The 24,856-nt window shown below is 34.9% G+C and overlaps 2 pseudogenes; both read right to left on the bottom strand.

Moving 5' to 3' along the window:
• Positions 1-272: 272 nt before the first annotated feature.
• LOC106843212 (UDP-glucuronosyltransferase 2B31-like) lies at positions 273-24,365 on the bottom strand (annotated as a pseudogene).
• On the bottom strand, positions 9,894-13,744 carry LOC123284142 (adenylyltransferase and sulfurtransferase MOCS3-like; annotated as a pseudogene).
• Positions 24,366-24,856: the final 491 nt, after the last annotated feature.

Raw genomic sequence — 24,856 nt, 5'->3', positions numbered from 1 at the left:
ATGCAGTGTGTTGCTGACAATCCATCGATATGTGGTACATGACGGTATTGTGTGTCGTATTGCCAGGGTAGGAGTATTTGGTGAAAGCCATTCTCTGCCTCTCCTACCCATCTTGTTGTGGTCCTTTTCATCCTTCGTTGTGGAGAAGGTGTTCCTTTCACTCTAGTTTCTCTTCAGGAGGAATTGATCCAGATGTAGCTGTATATTTGCTGTGTCTATGGAAGGACATAAATTGAGACTCTTCCAACACTGTGATCTTGAATCCACCTAATTTAGTGCTCCTTCTTTCTTCTTTTAGAAAACTTCCACAAATAAAACAGATAACATTTTTTTGATGAGAAATATAGCACTTGTCATACAGGTCAGCAGGAGCCCAACCACATCCACAGAGCAGTACCAGAACCAGGTGAGGTCAGGAGAGGCTGGTTGCAGGTGTTTGGTTTCTTTGTGGTGCATGAAAAAACTGATCCAGAAGACTGATGTAGAGGTTTCCTTGATTCATCATCATGAAATCTTGATAACTTTTTAATAATCACTTTGTATCTAAAAAAGAAAGACAATGATATCCACATAGAAAGGCTGATAATTTGCCCAAGCATATTATTCTCATGAAGAGTTTCAAAAGTGTCGTACATACGATTTAAAATAAATGACAGAATTGAAGAAGTAGTATATTTTTTCTTTGAGTATCATAGATGTTTGGCTTTTAAATTTCAGTTTTCTCTGTGACAAATATTTTAAAAGATGCAGATGGAAGTTAGGGTGGGTAAGTTAATTTTTCTTTAGCAGAGGAAATGATAGGAGCCATTTCAAACGCTGTAACTCGGACGGTAGAAATGCATATTTAGGGTGCTGCTGTTGAAGTTTTTAAAGAGGAATTGTGTCATCATGGATGAAATGCCTCTTCACCAGTCCCTTGCTTCTATTCTTCTCTTCATAACTCTGCTATTTTCCACTCAGTAGCCAGAGTGATTTTTTTGGAACACAGCAGATGATGACACCTCCCTGTTCAAAATTTTCATCTTGCTTCTCATGCCATTTAGAAGAAATTCCAGTCTATTGTTTGCCTTACAGGATCTTTCAAGTTCATTCTCCTGGCAGCCACTTCTCCTATCACTTTTGTCCCATGCACACTCTGTTGTAAGCACATAGGCCTTCTAGGTTGATGCTGCTAAAGGTGTTTCCACCTTAGCACCTTTGCTCTTTGTGTCCCCTCTGTTCCTCTCCTAGAGCACATTCCCCATGACATCCTAAGGCTTGCTATTAACTCTTGATGTAGGGTTTGGCTTCAGTGTCACATCTCAGTGAGGCTGTTTCTGGCCACACTGTGATAGCAACTCTAAGCCTTGCTTACGTTTTGCTTCATATTTGAGTCCTAAAATTTATAAATATATTTTTTAAAACATAGTTTTAATTTGTTTGAAATATGTAAGAAAAATGCACATATCCTAAAAGAACAGATCGAAATTTCATAATTAGCTGGAAAGTTGTCACAAAGTGAATATACCAAAGTGCCTACTACCTAGATATTGACATAGATTTCCACAGGTTATAAGGAAGAACCTCATTTTGCTAACCTTTTAGGCAGCTTTCCCTTCTGAATGAACTACTATCCTTACTTCTTATCACCTAAGATTAGTTTTTCTTGTTTCTATATTGAAATCATATAGTAAGTAGTTATTTGTTTTTGTCTTTTCTTTAGCAGTTTTTGGTTAATTCCATTGTTGTATAGCATCCATTGTATGACAGTACCACAGCTTGTCTTTTTCTTAGTGATTGATGGGCATTTGGATTGTTCCCAATTCTTTGGCCATTTCTGCTAGTTCTGTTATAAATATTCTTGAATATGTCTTTTGGTTTACATTTTATCCATTGCTGTTGCATATCTGAAATTGGAATTGTTGAGAAGAATGTGCGTGTATGATTATGATTTCTTTGTTGACTCTGAATTGTGTAAAAATGTACTGCTTAATTTTCAAAATTTAGAGTGTTTTTAGTTATACATATTTTTTGATGGTTTCTAGCATTATTCTAGTCACGTCAGATAATATACTCTTTATAGTTCAAATATTTTCAATTACTAGGTCTTGGTTTATTCCCCAGCATCTCAGGTCAATTCCATTAACTATTCTATATGAACTGGAAAAATGTGTTTTCCCCATTGTTTTCTATATGTATAAATATAAAATAAAAATATTGTATATATATAAGAGGTTACATTTTAAAATGTGATCTTCAAATCTTTCATGTACTTATTTATTTTGTCATCTTTTTTATAATATAGAAAAAGGCCTTTTAAAATATCCTCTTATGAGAATAGATTTATGTATTTTGGTTTTTCCATTTGTCTAATTTCATGTGTAAGATTTATTAGTAGGTGCTACAAATTAATAATTTGTATTGCTGTGAAAGATAACCTATTTATCACTGTGAAGTATTTATTTTTAGTAGTGTTTCTCATCTTTTGTGTCAGATATTAGTAGAGCTACATACCTCTTTCTGTGGCTACTGTTGAAATAGACCTTTTTCTACCTCTGCACTTACAATTTTCCTGTACTCTTCTATTTAAGCATGTGTTATAAATAGCACACATATTTAGTTTTTGAAATCCATTCTGACAATCTTTGTCTTTAAATGATTTAGTGTTTAGATTTACTGTAAGTACTGATATCTTTATATATATTCACATGAAAGCATATATAGCAATATTCATAGTAGTCAAATGTGGAACAACTAAAATAGACATGAAGTGATGAATGGGTGAATAAGTTGTCCTATGCCCTTTCCATAGAATATTATTCAGCCTTAGAAAGCTACAACAGGGAAGAAACTCAAAAGCATTATCCCATGTGAAAGGAGCCAGTTACAAATGCCCATTTACTGTTTGATTCTGTGTATAAGAAATATCCAGAAGGGCTAATCTATAGAGACAGAAAGTTGATGAATGGTTACTTGGACAGTATGGAATGGGAAATGTTTTCTAAGGCATGTCAAACTTCTTTTTGTGGTGATGAAAATGTCTTGAATTTATATTATGGTAATCGTTTCATAGCTCTGTAAACATACTACATATATTTCAATATAGTACTTGAGCAGGTGAATTTATGTTATATAAATTGTACCTCATTATAAAACCTGTTTAAAAATGATAATAATGAAATCAGTTTTTGAGCACAATGAAATTTATAGTTTCAGAACTTTTAGGTACTGAATTGATATATTTTATTATATTTCTCCTGGCTTATCATTCTTTACTCGTATGTGTTCTATCATAGTTTTAAAAATGTGTTTTTCCTACAGTTTTTTTGTGTAGAATAACTTTCCATTTTTTGTGTAGAAAGTTGTTGCACCAGTTAGTTACCCACTATGCCTATGGGGCTACAATGCAACTTTGAAATAAATGTCTGGATGAAAATAAAAATAGATTTAAGTTGGGTTAAGTCATGTTAATAATTTCTAAGTTAGCTTCTTAGAATGGGATGAAACTTACTCTCACCATTGACAAAAAAAGCTTATGTGTAAATAATATCTATTGAATAAAAATTGTTATCCTCACAAAGGGCCATTAACGACTACCTTCAAAGAATTGGGCAAATCTGTACCTGACGTTTTGTTGAAGTCCAATTTAACAGCTGCTCTCTTGGTTTTCCCATGAGCAATATTATCAGGTTGATCTGAAAATGAAGGAAGGACCACTATAGGGATCCCATGGTAGATCACCTCATGGATGCTGCTGGTTCCATCATGAGTTATAAAGTCTTTGGTTTTGGATGACCTAGGATTAGGTGAATTTCAGCAAACTATTAACTCTAAGTCTCAGTAAATTATTTTTTTTCCGTTTCATTAGTATTTTTTTTCAGGAGGTTTACCTTGTTCTTTTTTTGGAATATAATACATTTTCTCTTCATATTTTTGCCTTTCTAAAATTGTTTCTGTATGTTAGGTGAAATAGCTCCCTCTCCTAGTTTTTAAGGAGTGGCCCTGTATTGGAGTATCCCCTGTGTAGACGGCATGTGCCAGATGGCTTTGGTAGGCAGGCTGGAGCTGGCAGGGTTACAGGCTGAGGAATTCCTGAAGCACACAGAATCTGGGCTGCCATGGCATGACAGCTGGAGCTGGAGTAGGCACAGGCTGGAAGAGTCTTGGAGCACTGCACCTGGGCCAACTTGGCAGAATGGATGCTGTGTGATTGTGTGTGGCTGGGTGTTTCTTGGGGTGAGCTATACTTGGCCTCCTTTGGGGGATGCCTGGAATTGTTAGAGGCACCCTGCACTAAGGCTACACCTGGGGATGACTGGAACTAGAATGGGCACTGAGAGTCCTTGCTAGGACTGCCTTTAGAGTCGGCTGAAACTCATGTGGACCAAGATCTCATGGCTTGCTTGGGCAGCCTTAACAAGCTGGTTTGTTCCTCTGGATCCCATTGCCTCCTATGTTATCTGGTGGAGAGAAATGCAAAAAATGGTACTTGCTTCATCTCCCACTCCAGTGACAGTTCCAGAAGCTCTCTGCCTGTTTTGCAGATGCTCTGGGGCTAGAAAATTGGATTTCCTTTCCATGTAGTCTAGGTGCTCTCTACACCATTGTTTTTTCGGTTTTTATTGCCATTCCCCAGAGCATGCAAGCTGGTGAAACGCTCTTGTGATATCCCTCCCTGCTGTCAGTTACCACATCAGAGGTGGGGATCCCCTCCACGCTATGTCTCCATCTTTCCTATCTTTTTCTATGTCTTTCCTGTTTGCTGTGCAGCAGCTATCAGTCAGACCTCAGTTCTTCTTCAGCAGGAATTGCTCTACATATAGGTGTAGATTCATGTGTCTGTGGGAGGAGGTGAGTTCAGGGTCTTCCTATGCTGTCATCTTGGACCACTCTTATAGTCATATCTTAAATCACTGTAAATATAATCTTTTGAAGTAAGCCAGTAGGGGTCAGTAAATTACTACAAGATTCATTAAATATCAACAATAAAAACAGTAAAATCATTAAGAATTTTGTTAGATTTTTTACAACTATCTATAGTTTTAATAAACATTGTATTATATTTATTTCTAAAATTTGAAACATAAAACAGATATGCTAAATAGGACTCCAATTCAGGAAAATAGAGAATACACCAGATTTCTAGTCAATTCAAGTATTCTGTACAGCACTAACAAATTGATACCATAATATCAGAATCAGAGAACTTATATTGCATCAATACATTTATTTAATTAACTAATTTTTTAAACCACATAATTAAAACTTGAAAATGGTATTGTGAAAAGTCAGCAATGAAGACACATACAGAGTAAACATTTAAATTCTCATCACTGGAAATTTTGTATTTTTCCAAATGATTCCCTTTGTGTATACGCAGATTTTCATAGACTTAATTTTATTTTCAAAGAAGATAATAAGGCTTAGTTTTCTTTAACCTGGAACTAGTTTTTTATTTAGCCATGTGAGGTGGAGAGCACCCAACAATAATACTTGTTATCCACTTGTTCTCTATAATTGCTGTGTATGGTATAACTTTCATAGGAGGTGAAAATGTTCCTTGATGGATGCTATTTAAGTACCTGAGAGAAATTCCTGCACATATGTGGATGTGCAAGCATTTCTGCAGACAGTTTTCTAGATATAGAGTCACAGGGTTAAATGTTTAAATTTTATTTGAAAGTGTTATTCCACATTGTACTCCCCAAAAAATAACTTTCTCAGATTCTTATGTTTGATAAGTCTTCTCTGGTAAAATAATTTATTGATTTAATTTGTATTTCCTGAAGTGTTAGTGCTTTTGCTATTTGTTATACATTATAAGTCATTTGTACTTTTGTGAATCGCCGGTTCAATCTTCCATATTTTCATATTGGGCTGTCCTTTTGATTGTGATGTAAGATTTCTCATCATAGAATGGCTACCAATTTTTTCCTCTTATATAGATTGTAAGACAGATTTGAGGAAAAATCATTTGGCCCATATGCATGATTCAACACTATTATTTACTATGGCACTTTATTTTTTATTAATTTACTTATTTTGGCACTTCATGCTTTTTAAATGTGTCGATGATGTAGAGGAGTCATATGGAAAGATCTGTGATAAATTTATCCTATAATTCCATCAGCATCAAAGATTTAACTTGTCTCAAAAATAAATTCATGCCATAGCCTGAGAAATATTTGTTTTGAGACTTGGATGATCGTCTCTTGACCAGTGAGTACGATATATATTTCTCAACCAGGACCACTTTGATCATAAAGTGAATCCCTGACGTGTAGAATTCAGGAAGGCCTTGAGAATCCGTGTGGTTTGATTTACATATTTTCAAAAATGTACATAATTTTTGTATTATTTACATTTTTCTTGGATTATGATGTGTTGCAGTGTGCCTAGGTTTAAAAGAAAATGGTGATTGTATTCATTTCTTGTCATGCCAAAGGCTTTAATGTTTCCATATTAGTTTAATGGGAGGGATGAGACAATAGGCTTCTGAGAAAAGAAATAAGGAATGAGACATGCTGACCTAGTATGGTTTCACAGAATAAAATCATTATTTCAAACTGCCTTCAACAAACACACTGAATTGCTCACCATATCTGTAAGTAGCTAAGTGATACAATGCCTTTTTTTTACATAAGTTCTTTTAGTTTACATATTCATGCATTTCTGTTGCTTAATATCTAGAAGTGGATTTGATGAGAAGAAAATGTATGTGTGATTATGATTTATTTGTTGACTCTGAATTATTTAGAAAAGTATTGCTTAATTTCCAAAACTTAGAGGTTATTTTAGTTATCTTTCTTTTGATGATTTCTAACAATTCTAGTCTGTCCAGACAATACACTCCATATGATATGAAGATTTTCAAGTACTGCATTTTGGTTTACACCACAGCATATATGATCAATTCCATTAATAATTCTATATGCTCTTTAAAAATGTGTTTTCTTCATTGTCATATAAATAACCTTTTTTATATGTTATTTATATCTACTCATTATTTTGTCAACTTTTTCTATATTATTGAGAAAGGTATTTAAAAATATTATGACTATAGATTTCTATATTTTTGTTCTTCCTTTTGTCTACTTTTGTTTATTTGGAGAATTTATTTCTAAATGTTACCAATTAATAATTTGAGTTATTTTGAAAGATTAACCTATTTGTCATTATGAAGTATTTATCTTTATTTTTAATAGTGCTTCTGGTCTACTGTATCTGATAGTTATAGGTACAGCATCTTTCTATGGTTACTGTTGAAATAGATCTTTTACTTCCTTTGTACTTACAATCTTATACATTTTGTGTAAGCATGATTTTGTAAACAGTATATATAGTGAATTTTGAAATATTTTCTAATAATCTTTGTGTTTAAATGATTTAGTCTGTTTAGATTTACTGTAAGTACTGACATCTTTACATTTGCAGCTACTACTTTACCTTGTATTTTCTTTTCTACTTGTCTAACCTGCTTTATGTTTCTTTTTCCATTCTTTTTCTCTTCCTTTAAAAGTATTTTTAAATTCAATTGCACTACTGTTTTCTTCTTCATAATACATACTAAGAGTATTCATAGGGGATAACCTTCTAATAAAATAATAATGCTGATGGTGGTAATAAATGCTGAATTCATGGTCTCCATACTAGACACTACAAATTCCACAATATTTTCCTTGGGAATATGAAAACATTTAATTATTAAAGATTTATTTTATCAAAATTAAGAAGTTTTCTGCTTGAAAGATCACCCATTAGAGAGTGGGAAATCAATCCCCAGAATGGGAAAATATATTTGCAAATCAAATGTCTGATAATGTATTTGTATCCATAAAAATATTTTACAATCAAATAATGAGAAGACAACCCAATTAATAAATTGGCAAAGGATTGAAGCAGATATTTTTCCAAGTAAATAGATGAATGAATACAGTGAAAACTCCTGAACAAAATATTAGCCCATTGAATCCAGCAACATATAAAAAATTATATGACATTTTAAAATGGGATTTATCCCAGAAATGTGAGGGTGGTTCAACAGAAAAAATACATGTAATACACCACATAAAGAGAATGAAGAGAAAAAGAGTACACGGTCAACTCAATAGACACAGAAAAACATTTAACAAAATCCAACATCCTGTCATTGTGAAAATAGTCAACAATATATTTGAGGCAATTTCTTCAACATGATAAGGGTATATACGAGAGCCCATAGCTAACATCATACTTAATTAAAAAAGACTCAAAGCTTTCCCCATAAAATGAGGAATGAAACAATGATGTCTGCTTTCATCGTTTCTACTCTACACTGTACAGGAAGTTCTAGCCAGAGCAGTTAGACAAGTGAAAGAAATAAAAGTCATCCAGATTGGAAACAAGAAGGAAAACTATCTCTGTTCACAGATGATATGATCTTATATATACAAAATCCTAAAGAACCCACAAACAAAAGTACCAGAGCTGATATAGATATTCAGAAAATTTGCAGATATAGTATGAACACACAAAAGTCCATGTATTTCTCTACACTAGCCATGAAAAATGCAAAAAGAAAATAACTCTATTTACAATACCTTCAAAAACAACAAAACATTAGGATTAAACTATGGAGGTGCAGTTCTTGTATCATAAAACTGAAAAATATTGCTGAAAGCAATTAAAGAAGACAAATAAATGTAAAGACATCCCATATCCACAGACTGGAAGATTTAATATTGTAAAAATGAAAATAACCTCCACACAATCCACAGATTTAATGCAATCCTTATCAAAAGTCCAATGGCTTTTTTGCTAAAGTGGAAAAATTGATCCTGAAATGCATATGGATTTCCAAGGGGTCCTGAACAGCCAAAACAATCTTGAAAAAGAAGAGCAAAGATGGTGGACTCAAACTTCCTGACTTCAAAACCTACTATAAGCCCACAGTAATCAACACTGCTTTGCATAGGTGTTGATATCAATCAAACAGATGTGAGAATCCAGAAAGAAGCTTTCACCTTATGGTCAATTGATTTTTGACAGGGATGCCAAAAGTAATCAATGAGGAAACGGCTGCCTTTTCGAATATGGTGCTGAGAATAAAGGATATCCTTATCTAATGCCAAAAAAATGAAGCTGGATTCTTACATCATTTACAAAAATTAACTCAATGTGAATCAAAACCTCAAAGTAGGAGGCAGAATTATAAAACTGTTAGCAGAAAGCAGGAGTAAAGCTTGATCCCGCCTTTGACAATAGTTTCTTGGCTATGACACAAAAGCACAAGAAACCAAAGTAGAAATAGTTATAACTAGAATTCATGAAAATTAAAAACTTGCATACATCAAAGGATATTATCAAGAAAGTGAAAAAAGACAACCCACAGAACTAGAGAATATATTTGCAAATCATGTATCCGATAAGGGAATGTGTCATGAATATATAAGAAACTCTTAAACTGAACAACAGAAAGATAAAACAACCCAATTAAAAGGTGGGCAAAGATTCTGAAAAAACATTTCTCCAAGGAAGATATACAAGTTGTCAATAACCAAATGAAAATGTGCTCAATTTCATTAGGCATCATTGAAATGTAAGTCAAAACCACAATGAGATATCACCTTGCAACTACTAGGATGGCTAAAATTAAAAAGTGGAAAAAGGGGCTGACCCCGTGGCAGAGTGGTGGAGTTCGCGTGTTCTGCCTGGGCAGCCCAGGGTTTTGCTGGTTCGGGATCTTGGACGCGGACATGGCACTACTCATCAGGCCATGTTGAGGCGGCGTCCTACATAGCACAACCAGAGGCACTCACAACTTAAATATACAATTATGTACTGGGGGCTTTGGGGAGATGAAGAAAAAAAAAAGAAGATTGGCAACAGTTGTTAGCTCAGGTGCCAATCTTTAAAAAAAAAAAAAGATGGGAAAACACAAGTTTAGCAAAGATGTGAAGAAACTGGAAATTTCTTCACATATGTTGCTGCTAAGAACATAAAATGGTACGGCCACTGTGGAATACAGCCTGACAATCTTCAAACATTAAACCTAGTTTTATCATGTAACCCGGCAATTCCACTCCTAGTGAAACACAAAATCCTGTCACTTGCATTATATTTCACATGTTCAAGACACCTTTCAAGTACTAAAAACAGAAAACAGTTCTGAGAAACAGTATTATAATCCATTCATAACTACATCAGCCAACAAATTACAATAAAAAGCACCTTGTAAAAAGGAGTCCATGTAATCACACATATTGTAGAATCCCAGGCTATTCTACACATTACTGAAAAAAAATGCAAGTAAATGCTTCTTTAATACTGTTTCTGAGAACTACCTGGTATTTTTAACACTTGAAGGGGTGTCAAACACCTGACATATCATGAGAGTGACAGGATTTTGTGCTTTAAACTGCAGGTTATTTGCCTTTCCTGCTTTTTTTCCCACCTTAATCAAAAAGCTCTCTAAATTGTGCATTATATGACAATCCACACCTTTTTCAGGCCAGATTATACCAGCCACCTCAGTACTTCAGAGATGTGCCATCCATTTTAGCATGAGGGCCCCCACAACACCCTGGACTGTTAAAGAGACTAACTCTTGGGCTGCTGTCAAGGACTGCAGGATCTTCAAGGTTTTCTGGGAGTCACTGCCTGGATTGCAAATCGCATAAATGGGGAGAACTGCCCCTTCTATGTACCCTGCTTCCCTTCCTGTATTGTCTCTCCTAAGAGTTTCAGGCTCTCTGCACCCCTTTGTTCCAAATATTTCAAAGGGATGTGTAGGGTATGAGGCACAGGACAGATGTCCAGGTCCACTCGAGGCCTGATGTACACTGGCCAGCACACAGGCGTCGTTAGGCAGATAGCGAGTGAGCACGCTGTCCCAGCAATCAGCCACCAAGTGACAACGGTGGACTAGGTCCAGCACCGCGAGTGTTATGAGCGCCTAACAGTAGCACGCGCAGGACAGGGCCGAATCAAGGCAGGGCAGCCAGGCGTCGGCCAAAAAACTTGCCTTGCCAGCCAGTGCCTCCCGTGCAGCACTTGGCGAGCCAGGTAGCTCTTTTCTACTAGCTTGTGGTCCTCAAGGCCAGGGAGGCTACACCAGCTACTGCCAGGTACTGAGTCGTGGGGACCCTAGCCCACTGCAGCCCACGCCCAGCACGGACACGGTTTCCAGGCACAGCTGTCCAGACACGGCCAGCGCAAGTAGCACTAGCTGCTGGCTCTGCGCAGAACCTCTTCTCCGGACAGGGCCGCCTTCCGGGGCAGGGTGACACCACAACCAGCTCCTTGGCTCCTGCTCCACCAGAAGAGCCGCTGCCAGCCTCTGCTTCAGGGAGCTTAGCTCCTCTTCATGCTGGGCACCTTCAGCCTGCAGTGCCAGGACGTCCTCCCTGGCAGCCGTGGTGGACTCTGTCCTCTCAGATTCTTATGTTTGATATGTGTTCTGTGGGAAATGATTTATTGACTGAATTTATCTTCTCCTAAAATCAGTGCCTTTTGCCATCTTTTGTATGTTAGTGGTCCTTTCTACTTCTCTAAGTGTCTGTTCACATGTGCCATCTATTTTGATATTAGACTGTGTTTCTGTTTGTGATTTGTAATATTTCTCACTGTACAATGATTACCAACCTTTATCTGTTAGATGTGATACAGGATGTTTGAGGAAAATTAATTGGACCTATATGCGTGATTTAACAATATTATCTACCATGACACTATGTTATTTCTACAAATGTGTCAATTATCTAGAGGAATCATATGGAAAAAGGTGTGATGAACTTTTCCTGTAGATCCTCTAGCATCAAAGTTTTAAGATGTTTTGAAAATAAATTCATGCCTAATCCTGGAGAATGTTTGTTATGCAACTTTGATGTCGGCCTTCTTAACCAATAAAGATAGGTATGTTTTTCTCACCTGGGCCACTTCGATCCTAAAGGGAATCCTGGATTTGTGTGTCTCAGGAGGGCCATGAGCATCCTAGTGCTTTGATTTTGCTATTTCCATAAACTTTACATAACTTCTATATTCTTTGCATTGTTATTGATTATGATCAGTCATAGTGTGCCTAGGTTTAGGAAAATGATGATGTATTCTGTTTCTGTCATTCCAAAGGATTTAATGTTTCCATATTAAGGTAATGAGAGAGATGAGAAAAACATACTTCTGAGGAAAGAGAGAAAGAATGAGACATGTTGCTCTAGTATGGTTATATAGAATAAGAATTATTATTTAAAATTGTGTTCAATAAACACATTGAATTGCTTACAATATGTGAAAGTAGGTAAGTGGTGGTGTGCCTTGCTTTGAAGAAGTGGGCATATATGTACACATACATTTGAGAGAATGAAAATTCCAGAATTCCTTTAGGGTACAGGCTCTATATTATCAAAGCTACAATTGATATCGTATATCCATTATGAAATGGTAAAATAAGAGTGAAAGGAACCAGGTGAATTGTTTTAAAGGGCTGTGAGGTAAAGAGAACAAGCTAGTGAAACCAGTCTTTCTTAAATAGACAGTTATATAATAGGAAGCAGGTAGCAGTTGTTATCTTTCTAAACCCACATACATTCCACTGGGAAAAGAGTTAAACTGGATGAAGGCAAGCTTCTTGCCATGTCTTTGGCAAGGAGTGATGCTGAGGCTGGATGTGCAATAAAAGCCAAGTAGCATTAGGGGTGTCTTAAAAGGAAATGAAAGAGTGAATCATTTTACCCAATTCTAACTATGGAATAGTTACTTTAGCAAAAGGTAGAACTAAGAAATTTGCAACAACATGAAGTTAAAATATTCTGAGCACTTGCACAATAATACTGATATTGTGAATACACTGCTTAATGTTCTTGTGTCCATATGTAATGTTTGAAACACAATTAAACTCAATAATTTTCTTTTTCTATAACTTTTGTATTAGAATAATCTATTTCAATATATCCATACAGTTTCATTTTTATTTAATTTTCTCCTCTTCTTCTCTTTGGTATGACATATTTCTAATTAAGCTAGAAATCATCAAAACAAACCCAACTAAAAAAACCAATAAATTTGGAAAATTAAGCAATACATTTTTAAATAATTCAGAATCAACAAACAAATCATAATCATACATGCATCATCTTCTCTGCAATTCCCTTCTAACAATTATACAACAGAAATGTATAAATATGTAAACCAAAAGACACTTACAAGAATATTTACATCAGCATTAGTAGGAATGGCCAACATTTTATTAACAAACCACATGTCCAACGATCATTCTGAAGAGATAATCTGTGGTATTGTCAGACATTGGATACTATACAGAAATGGAATTCACCAGCAACTGCAACAGAAAGGACAAAAACAAATGAGTATTACTATCGAATTCCAATATAGGAACTAGAAAAACTAATCTATGAGGTTAAAAATAATGACAGCAGTTAATTAGCAGAAGGGATTAGTAAGTAAAAAGTCCAAGAGAATGAGGAGCTTCTCATAGCTTGTGGTACCCGATACCAATATGTAGCTAGTAGGTACATTTTATATTCACTTCAGGATGCTTTTCTCACAGTTTAGCAGTCTAGCAGTTTATGAGTTCTTCACTTAGTATATGTGCATTTTTCATCTGTATTTTTTACTTAAATTAAAAGTATACATTATAAACTGTATTGTATTTAGATATATAGAAATCAAAAAGAAAAAAATGAAAAATGTAGATTACGTACCTTGGGGTACTATTAGTGTGGGCAGGAAAAGCCTCTCTGAGAAGTGACACTGAATCTAATGCCTCCATCAGGAGTTAGAAGCAAACCTTGGGGTGTTGCAGGGAAGAGTGCTCGAGGAGAGGGACAGAGGGGACACAAAGTGCAAAGGTGCTGAGATGGAAACACAGCTCAATGACACAATTCCTTTTTAGAAACTTCAAGAGCATCATCCTAAAATTGCATTCGTCATCTGACTTATAGTCCTTAGAAAGGTTCCTAATGTTTCCCCTGCTAGAAAGGATTTAAATTTACCACCTTATCTTGATCTTCACTTTGTAAAATATTCGTCATCAGAAAATTGCAATTTAAAAATCAAACTGTGGATGAAGTTTCAAGTAAAAATATACTTCTTCCACAACTCTATGACATTTATTTTGAACCCTAGGTATGGCACTTCAAAAGCTTTTCATGGGAATGATATGCTTCAGCAAATTAACTTCCTTTCAATGTTACTATCTTTGTGTTTCTCCTTTAGATATAAAAAGAATGCTATGAGATTATCAAGAATTCAACATGATCAACCAATGAAGTCTCTAGATCAAGCAGTCTTCTGGATCGAGTTTGTTATGCGCCAGAAAGGAACCAAAGACCTGCGACCAGCCTCCCACGACCTCAACTGGGTCTAGTACCACTCTTTGGATGTGATTGGGTTCCTGCTGGTCTGTCTGGGGACTGCTGTATTTGTCATCTCAAAATGTCAGTTTTATTTCTGGAAGTTTGCTAAAACAGGAAAGAAGGAAAAAAGTGAATAGTTGTATTTGAGGCCTGAAGCTAGTATGCCTGACAGATGGGACTCCCTCAGTTAATTCCAGCAAGAAGTTGTGATAATAAAGATCCCTACCTCTTACAACAAAACAACCGTTCATAATTTAGCATCTCAGATCACAATTTGTTTTCAAGTGATTTGCTGCAGACAATATACTATTTATAATTTGAAAATTTTCAAATACTAAGTCTTAGTGTGGCCCAAAATGCGTGGTCAATTTCATTAATCATTCTATATGCTGTTGAAAAATGTGTTTTCACCATCGATATATATGTATTATATATAATATATATATCAATATATAAATTTAATATTTGATCATATGTATCAAATAGGTTACATTTTAAAATTGAATTCTTAAAATCTTTTATGTACTTATTTATTTTGTCACATTTTACTATATTATAGAAAAGGTCTTTAAAAACGTCTTATTATGACTATAGATTGGTGTGTTTTGTTTTATCTTTTTGTCTACTTTTATTTTGTTATTTGGAGAATTTATTAGTAGGAGTTACGAATTAATAATTTGTATTGTTTTCAACGATTAACCTATTTATCATTATGAAGCATTTCTTTTTTATTTTAGTTGTATTTCTCGTCTAATGTTTCTGATACTAGTGTAGCTATACATCTTTATATGGTTATTTTTGAAATAGATCTTTTCTTACTTTTGTGCTTAGAATTTTCTTGTAGTCTTCTATTTAAGCATGTCTTGTAAATAGTATGTATAGTTAGTTTTTAAAATCCATTCTGACAGTCTTTGTCTTTAAATGATTGAGTCTGCTTAGATTTGCTGTAAGTACTGATACCTTTACATATAGTCACACAAAAGCATATATAGCAATATTTGTAATAGCCAAACGTGAAACAAGCAAAATGGCCATAAAGTGATGAGTGGGTAAATAAAATGTGCTATGTCCTTATCATAGAATATTACTCAGCAATACAAAGCTACAACAGGGAAGAAGGTCAAAAACCTTATCCTATGTGAAAGAAGCCAATTGCAGAAGACCGTATATTGCGTGTACATGAAATGTCCAGAAGTGCTAATCTGTAGGGACAGAAAGTAGATTAATGGTTGCTTGGGCAGGGGGGAATAGGATGTGACTTCTAAGGCATGTCAGGTTTCTTTTTGCGGTGATGAAAAGGTCCTAAATTTATATTACTGTGATGGTTTTGTAGCTCTGTAAACATACTACATATATTTGAGTGTTATAATTTTAATGGTGAATTTTATAGTATGCAAATTATATCTCATTATAAAATCCTCTAAAATAATAATAATAAAAGCAATTTTTGATATAAAGAGATCTATAGTTTCAGAGATGTTAGCTACTGAATTAAAAGAATTAATGATATTTCTTCTAGTTCATCATTCTTCCCTTCTGGGATTCTATGGTATTTTAAAAAATGTGTCCTTCTTACAATTACTTATGTAACTTTACATTATTTGAGGAAAAAATTGTTACCCCAGTTGGTTGCCTATTAAATCTATGGTATTATGATACAACTTTAAATAAATGTCTGGGTGAAAATAAAAGTAGATTTAAGAATGGTTAAATCATGTTAATAATTTCATGATTAGCCTCTTAAAAGTGGGATGAAACTCATACTCATCATTGGCAAAATAATTTATCTGTAAATACTGCCTATTAAAAAATAGTGATACTTACGATGGGTCATTAATGACTGTCTTCAATGCATTGAGCAAATCTGTACTTGACATTTTACTGAAGTCCAATCTAACAGCTGCTCCTTTGGTCTTCATGTGAACGACATTATCAGGTTGATCCACAAACATAGGAATGCCCATCATAGGGATCCCCTTTGTAGATCACCTCATAGATGCCATTGGCTCGACCATGAGTTATAAACGCTTTGGTTTCACTTGACCTAGCATTGGGTGACTGTCAGTAAATTATTAAGAATAAGCCTTCGATTAAATTGAGAATAGGGCAATATAAGACACTGAAAGAGGCCTTGTGTTCTAGATAACAGATTACTATACATATGAAAGTACATTAAAATGTCTTTCAGAGCTCAGAGGAAGAAGCATCTAGGTCCACTGTGGAGGTAAGTGAAGTCTACATAGAAGATTAGTGTATGACTTTGAGACTTGAAAAACGAATACAAGATTGCCAGGTGGAGAAAATGGAAAGACAACATGTTGCACAAAAAGAATGCATATGAAAAAAGGGGGAGAGGATATGTTAGAATATATTCTCTTGATGAAATAGTGAAGTCACTGAGTTGATAAGTAGTGTGTCAGGGCAGGAGGAAGTGGATGGTGGTTATGCAGGAATCAGCACAAGGAAAGCTTTCACTTCTGCTTTCCCCCTAGGACTGGGAAATAAATATAAGAAAGTTAATTTTTACTTTTGAGATTTCCATTAATAAATATTAAATAAATTTGTTTCCTGTTGAACTGTTATCATCAGGTTGGAGTTCCTTTCATTTCAGTGTTTGTTTTCCAGAGTCTTACCAAGAAGGTCATTCTGGGGGATCCACTTATAGAGTCAAGTATTTGGGCCTAAGGTATGTGGTTTCTTGCCATCAAATCTTCATATAACCTGTTAGAGTAAAGAAAATGCTTTATTCCATGAGTCAAACTTCTAAGGTATAGCATGTTAGAATCTAAATAGATTAAGAAGCATCTAGTTAAACCCGTTCATTATGACAGATGAGGAAATGAGGAGAAGAGATACTGAGTAATGAGAACCAATAAAACACTGATCTAATAGGAATACTCATCTTTTATGTACTTATTTTATATTCATTCAAGTATGAATGCAATCATGATGTTTCACACTTGCATTAGATGAATGAGATTTTTCAATGACCAATTCAAGCACATAAAAAATTTTGAGACCGTCATAATTCTAGTGAAAAAAATGGCAAATTATGAATGATCTGCTAATTCATTTTAGCTATGTATTATACTAGCTGTCAGCTTCCAAATTTAATATTCCCCTGATTATTTCTTTTTAAGTGTTGGGAGAAGTGACTTATTTATATCTGCTTGTTCCATAAATTATTTCTTTAGAGTTTTACATCTTTTGACTTACAAAAACAGAAATGTATGAAGACAGCTATTGGTTCGAATAAAATAATTCTATTTATTGACAATTTCTTGTTAATCATACATAATTTCTGCTTGGTAAGTACATTTAACTTCTTTTAAATTACTAATTATTAATCCCAGTAGTTCCAAGAGAAATTTCAAGTGGTAATTTTTTTACATGAATCCAGAGAATTAACGCTATTGCTAGGCTTGACAATTCTTTAAATGTTGAAAAGAAGAGGCTCTTAGTATTTCGTAAATAAAAGTGTAGCTGTTGAAAAAAATTGAATATCGTGATGGTGGTAAATTTTATTCAAGTGACTGTTAACATTTTGAGGATGAGCTCCCAACATTGATAGCATTGATTAATATGATTTCTTACAGCCAAAGCATTTCCAATTCCAGTACCAAGATTAAGTACAGATTTTGGAATTCCCAATCAGTGCTCATAAGCTAGATTCTAAATTGCCAGCAGTCAATGCCTATTTGCTATGAGAGTCTTAACGCAACTTCAGTTCTCAGCAAATTAGCATAGATGATAAGCAGAAAGCTGTATCATTTAGGAAACTAAAAAGTAGTTCACAAATACACAGAGACTTCAGGTATGTTGTATACATTAGAAATAATTTACTGCCATAGTTTATGGAGAAGAGAACACCTAATACTTTTCCATGCTGGCCTGGCTTCTAATTGACTCCTTTTTATATTCCCTTGTCCTTCTTCAATTGAGAGAAGTTATTGTTCAGATGGATTAGAAGCAGAGTCCTTTTAAATCCACATTTTATGAAACACAGGGTCATCTTAAGGGGTAACCCACCTCTACCCTTTCTTCTATGTTTTCCTGTTTCAAACTTTAGCAGGGCCCAGACCACAAGGGCAGTTTTTTCTTTCTTTTTTTTCCAGTTGTTTTTTCTTTCTCTTTAAATCTCATGGCTCGATAAGTACCTAATGCAGGTTGATGAGCCCTGGCCATCCTTTCTTTGTATAGCTCCCTGAACAGCACATTGAATAGGCCTGTTCAGAAATTAAGCAGAAATAAAAGAGGCCTGGATTACCTGGCAAGCCTAAACTTCAGAATGCCTTTCAGATTGTTATCATTTCTTGCTTAATGTTACTGGTAAAATTTATCTGCTTTCTTTCTTTCTTTTTTTTTTTTTTTCCTGAGGAGGATTATCCCTGAGCTAACATCTGCCAGTCTTCCTTTACTTTGTATGTGGGTCACCACCACACCATAGCTGATGAGTGTTGTGTGTCCATGCCCGGGATCCAAAACTGAGGATCCCGGCTGCTGAAAGAGTTAGAATATAACTCCTTTCTGAGAACATCTGTAGGACATGTAGTGCCTGCAGGAATCCTGGAAGGAAAAGGAGCAAATGACAGGGCAGAATTTGATGATATCTGTACCTGCCTGCAATATCTTTATAATACTAATACTTTACGCTGTATCTGTTAAATATATTTATATCTCATCCCAATGTTATTGTCAAAATTATTGTCAGTAGAAAACACTTCCTGCACTGTTGGCAACTGCCATGTATACTTTGGGTTTTAAACTCATTTTTTAGGTAAATCTGATCTACCATAATACAATGTAGTTTACCTTTTATGCAGGAAATTTTTGCAATCAGATCCTTTTCAAAGTTTAACAGATGCATTAAATAACTTTCCACTATAAGCTACTTTATCTAACCTTTTGTGGACTCTGGGCAAGGGCTGATGCAACTATATTGGCTCTTTCTTCAGTCATGTTGCTGACTACTGACCCTAAGCTAAGTACCACAATACCATTTTCTCCAGACCTCTGGGCAAACTCTTCCATTTCCTGTGAAGAAATAATTTGCACCATCACAAAAGAACAATAGCATAGTAAACACTATTGAAAGGATTGCTGCAAACAACTGATAAGAAGAAATCATCTATTATCAGGAATTACTAGAGTAGTGCCTGTTTATTTTTAATTGTGGTAAAATGTACATAACATAAAATTTACCATCTTAACCATTCCTAAGTGGATAGTTTTGTAGTATGTACACTCTCGTTGTACAAGCAATATTCAGAACTTTTCATCTTGCAAATTGAAACTATACCCATTATGCAAGAATTCCATGGAAACTGTCATCCTACTTTCTCTATGAATTTGACTAGTCTAGATAATTTATATAAGTGAATCATATGCTTTTGTCATTTTTTAATGCCCCATTTCACCTAGAATAACGTCCTTAAGGTTCAGCCATGTTGTAGCATGTGTTAGAGTTTCCTTCAATTTTAAGGCAGAGTCATATTCCATTGTGTGCAAATACCACATTTTGTTTATTCATTCGTCTGTTGGTAGACACTTGGGTTGTTTCCACGTTTTGGCTCTTGTGAATAGTGCTGCTCTGATGATGGTTGTGCATATATCTCAGTGGGATCCTGAAGTTAGTTGTGTTTGATAAATACCCAGAGTGGAATTGCTGGACCTTATGGAAATTTTATTTTTGACTTTTTGAGGAACCTCCATTCTGTTTTCCTCAGTGACTGCTTATAACAGATCTAATCCCTCAGTTCCTTTGGAATGATACAATTGATATGAGATTGATTGCTTTTATTTGTATATTTCTACAGATATGTGTGTGTGTTTAAGCAAGAAATGAAATAGAACCAGTATACAGTAGCTTGGAGGAAATGCTCTTAGACAGTATTATACCTACTCTGTTCATTTACACTGTTATTAATTACTAAAACAGATTCTTAAAAGGAGGTCACAGAACAAAATCTCAACTCATCTTTGATTCTTTATTGTTATAGTTCTTCTAAATCACTGTGTTTATTCCAGGTAGGTTTTCTGGAGAATTATTTTAGTTTAGTCATTAGTATTTTCTTTCTCTGACTATGAGCACCATGAAAATTTTGTATGAGTGCGATGACTTTACATCTTTTTCCTCTCAGCTCTATAATTTATACCTCACCTTAACCTTTGTCACTATTTCCCAAGCTCCTCCTAAATCACTCTTTAAAGGCTGGAAATTGGTGATGAGTCATATCAGATTCATCAGACAAATCAGTCTGATGTTACTGTTTGGATTTTCCATGAAATAGCCCTAAGATTCCTATTTATAATCCAGAAATATACATGTATATTTACTTATTTGATTGACCATATTTCTGGTTTGTTTATGTATGACATTTGTCTTGAAATCATATTGTAAAATGGATGTCTTTGTAGAATATTCTATGTGTAACTGACAGTGGGGGACCCTCATCCTCACTTCCCTGAATCTTCCAAGGAGCAGCTGGCCCACAGTGGGAGAGGTACAGCAGGCTTTCTGCAGCAGAGAGCTGGTCACCCTCCTGCCTGGAATTGTTTTAGAATTATTCTGACTGGTATTCCTACATTCTTGCCAATTTAAAATCAATTTATTACCTTCTGTTCTAGAATAGTTCCTTATTGCTCAGTGTACTGTTGTACCAAAAAACAAATGTAGAAGAGCCCAAAGTTTCCAGTATCTTGTCAAACAATTCATAATTTTTTTTCTCAGTCCCTGTGTTTTAAATTCGTAATTACTTCTTTTCTCTCTGTAAATTAATGACATAACCCTTCCAATATAAATAGTATACTTTCTGATCCTAATCATTGTTGTTCTGTGATCCCCACTGGATGTTCTTTAGCATTGTGATCTTTCCTTATTATAATACTTCTCACACAGGTTTTATTACATGCTTATATTCTATCTTTCCAAGTAGAAAGTTAGTGTGTATGAGGTAAAATTGTGTCTACACTGCTCTCTGCATATCCAGCACATATCTCTGGACTATACTAGTCACTTTAAAAATATTCTTTGAGGGCAGGCTCCAGCAACCTAGTGGTTAATTGTGGTGAACTATGCATCTATGGCCTGGGCCTGGTTCCTGGGCATGGACCCAAACCACTTGCCTGTCAATGGCCACGCTGTGGCAGCAGACCACATGCAAAAAAAGGAAGATTGGCAACAGACATTATCTCAGGGAGAATCTTCCTCAGCAAAAAAACAAAACGAATAGTATCTTTGAATGAGTGACAGATACTTTCTTATGTGTTGAATAATGAGGGCTTAACTTAAGTAACCCTATTCCCAAAGTTTTACACATCTAGTACTTTATTGTACAATCATAATGAAATTCAGAGTCTTGTGATGGTACTGAAATATATGAATTTCTAATTGGTAGGTCACTTTACCCAGCTTCCCGTGTCACTCTCACTGTAATCAAACGTTCTAAATTAAGAACAGAGAATCATTTCTACTGAAAATTCAAAATAAACCAACCAAATAAACAGGAATGGGTCACCTTAGGCAGGGGATTAGCAGATTTTCAGTGATATCCTCCAATAAATTGAAGATGCAGTAAGAATGGGCGAGGAAATTCAAAATCCCAGTAGTTTCAAATGAGCCATATTTCACCTTTCCTCCCTAACTCATATAATTTAGTGGGTCTTCCTGAAGGGAAAAAGCAAACAAAAGTAAAGGAAAGGAGACTTTTGTATTGTGAATATACCAGGTAATTTTCTGAAAAGACCTTGGAATGACATAGCCAAAGATGTTAAAAAGTGTCTGTGGTTTTATAATAAAGATATGTGAGTACATATATAATATATATGTTTTATATATGTTGTTTATATATATATATATATGACAAAATGTAAGAGACTGTCATCTATAATATCACATCAGTGCATTCATAATCATGAACAATTATTAAACTTAAGCCACTAAAGAATTAAACATGCATTTGCTTACTCTGTAAAGCTGCAGAAGCAATTGATGCAAATGTAAACAATGATTTCAACTGCTCCATCAACTCACCCTACCATACCCGTGGAAGGTGTTTCCCTAGAGCACTCAGTCTAGTTTCTACAGTTTAGCAAGCTGTTCCCTCGATCCTGGATTTTCCAAGTAAACTGGGAGGTTTTTGAAAGTATGGCTACTCCTGCATTTGGCTCATGTCAGGAGCTTGGTAACATATGTGTACTAAATAAATGGCTTTGCAAAAAATAACTGGAAAGTTATGGAAATAAATGTGCTCACTCCTAACTGTGGCTCATATTATCTTTAATGGAGAGACATTGTTTTTGAAAAATATAGACTAGTAACTTCTATGTCTACCTTTCAACAAAATTTTAGGCCTTTAAAATAGATGATTTGTAAGTACTTAGTGAAGGAATGTGTAATCATTAGAAACTCAAATCATAGGTTCATGTGTCTGAGATAGAGTCATTATATCTTTCAATTGTGAGGGGATCCTTCAGATAATATGGCAAAATAGTTTATTTTTTAAAGGAATCTAAACTAAATAAGAGGAAACAATTTCCTCATAGGTCCATAACTGTTGTGCTAGAAATATGTTATTCTTTAATCTATATGTCTGCTTTGATCAAAATATTTAGTGAAATTTCTAATGACTTTTACTGAAGATGAAAAAAATTATAGTAAAATTCATTTGTAGGAGGGTTATGCAGAGCCCAGAGGGTTTTTAGGGCAGTGAAACTACACTTATGATATTATAATGGTGAGCATATCACGTTAGAATTTCATTCAAACTCAAAGAATGTACATCACTAAGAAAGAACTCATATAAAATATGGTCTATTAGATGATAATCATGTGTCAATATAGTTTCATCAACTGTAACAAATGTACTTCTCTAGTGGGGGATGTTGATAATAAGAGAGGCAATGCATGTGAGGGAGCAAGGCATATATGGAAAATCTCTAGTCAATATTTCTATGGACTCAAATCTCCTCTACGAAATAAAGTCTATTACAAGCAAACAAATACAGAGGTATGCATATGTGATTGCCAAACAACTCAGTGCTTTAACTGTTGGTTAATGATTTCCTGGAGGGTACTAGTAATGGACTAGTAATCACTGTACTAGTAATGGACCACGGCATTCTAACTGACCCTATAATTTAAGCATTTCCATAAAATTTGTTAGTTTGGGAGATAATTGTGTATTTTTATTTCAACATTTCAATTATAAAAGACAAATTCCTCTGCCTTTATAGAAACTCACCTCCCAAGGCACTAAGAAAATTAGCACTTCAAGCTACCAACTAAAAGCACGACTTACCTAGTACTTCACTGTAAAACTGATCCAAGTTCTTCTCATTAAATGTTTGGAACCAAAAGTCAAAATAAAGCACATATATCATATTTTTTACCTTCTCCATGAATGTCGTTTGATCACTTAATTCTGACATAACCATAGGTACATAAGATGGTGGGAATGGAAGTCCTCCGCTATACCTTTCAATTGTATAGCCTGGAATGAAGCGGAGACTGTATGCTAACAGTATTTTCAGTAGCTCAGCCAGCAGCACATTACACAGTCCAATGGCATCTGCGAAAACAAGATCAAACTTTGATTCTTGTAGTTTTCTTATAAGTTTCTCGTTCAAAACTGCACCTCTATAGAGCTTTTTGATACAATCAGAAAGTTCCCAAAAGTCTTCTTGCATTAGTGAAAAATGTGTCCAAAATGAATCTTTTAGCAGATATGTCCATTCATCAGCTAGTTTTCTGAAAATACCCTCAAATTCAAGTTCTGTTAAAGATGCAGGATAAATTGTAAATTTAATAGCAGATGGTTTGTTGGGATCAACAAGAATGGAAGCGGAAGATGTCAGAACACTCACTTCATGACCTCTCTGGACAAGTTCATCCAGAATTGTCTTCATATTGATCCAATGGCTGTATTCTGTGGGCCACACCAGCACCTTTCCGGCACTTCCAGGACTAAAGTAACAACTCAGCAGTAGCAGCATAAGAACTGAAATCCATTTCATAGACATCCTGATGGAACACAATGCTTCTTTTCAAATTGCTGATCCCTTGTACTGTTGCTCAGGCTTATCTTCAAGGAGAAATCAATCAGGAAGTTAAAATATAACTCCGACAGCTCAAAGTAAATATATGATATGGACAATCAGAGCATTTGGATAGCAAGTTGAAAAAGCAAAAGATAGATGACTTTGTATACATGTGTTTAATATATGTTTTAAGAGTAAAAGTGCTGTTATCTGCTAAGAGGTGATGCCGTTGTATGTGTAAGTCAGCTATATTTGGAAGATTGTCAAGAACAGTGGCAAATGAGAGGCAATTGTGTCTGCAGTCTTCTTGAACTTTAAAGTACACAATTCAATAGTTCATAGTATATTCACAGAATTGTGCAACCACCACAACAATCAATTGAAGAACATTTTCATCATATATGAATAAACTTTTACCCTTTAGATGTAACTCCCTAATCTCAGCGTCCCCAAAGCCTCATTCAAAAATCTATCTAGTTTCTGTCTTT

Source organism: Equus asinus, chromosome 3, assembly GCF_041296235.1.
Source record: "Equus asinus isolate D_3611 breed Donkey chromosome 3, EquAss-T2T_v2, whole genome shotgun sequence".
Lineage (NCBI taxonomy): Eukaryota > Metazoa > Chordata > Mammalia > Perissodactyla > Equidae > Equus > Equus asinus.
This window is presented reverse-complemented; position numbering and strand designations above follow the sequence as displayed.